This window comes from Morone saxatilis, unplaced genomic scaffold, assembly GCF_004916995.1.
Source record: "Morone saxatilis isolate NCDOM2014 unplaced genomic scaffold, NCSU_SB_2.0 Contig22, whole genome shotgun sequence".
Lineage (NCBI taxonomy): Eukaryota > Metazoa > Chordata > Actinopteri > Moronidae > Morone > Morone saxatilis.
In genome coordinates this window covers 10,860,500-10,860,762 of record NW_023339785.1, presented here as the reverse complement: position 1 = coordinate 10,860,762, position 263 = coordinate 10,860,500, and the positions used below count along the sequence as shown (strand labels likewise).

Here is a 263-nt window from a genome sequence, read left to right as displayed (position 1 = left end):
GACCCCAACGGTCGACCGTTGACGTGACGTTAACTTACGTTACCAACTGAAAATTAAATAAAAGCTGACGTTACTCCACATTCACTCAACGGTGTCCACTGAACACAGTTTCTACGCGACTGACAGGACACTTGGGAAGACGATTCAATTATTTTACTGCGTAGAGAAGTCTAAAATGGTTTGGCTAAATGATACAAAATAGAGCTGTAATTAAAGTAAACGACACACACCTGTTGTTAAAAGTCGACACCCCCCCCCCCCCC

General features: G+C 43.7%; 1 protein-coding gene across 2 annotated transcripts in view; it reads right to left on the bottom strand.

The window, feature by feature from the left end:
* The window catches only part of sytl4 (synaptotagmin-like 4), a 10,739-nt gene extending 10,628 nt beyond the window's left edge, over window positions 1–111 (bottom strand). For both annotated transcript variants that reach the window (XM_035669301.1, XM_035669302.1), the window contains exon 1: window positions 39–111. The gene's annotated coding sequence lies outside the window, so the exon portion shown is untranslated. The remainder of the gene's footprint in view (window positions 1–38) is intronic.
* Between the last annotated feature and the right edge of the window lie 152 nt (window positions 112–263).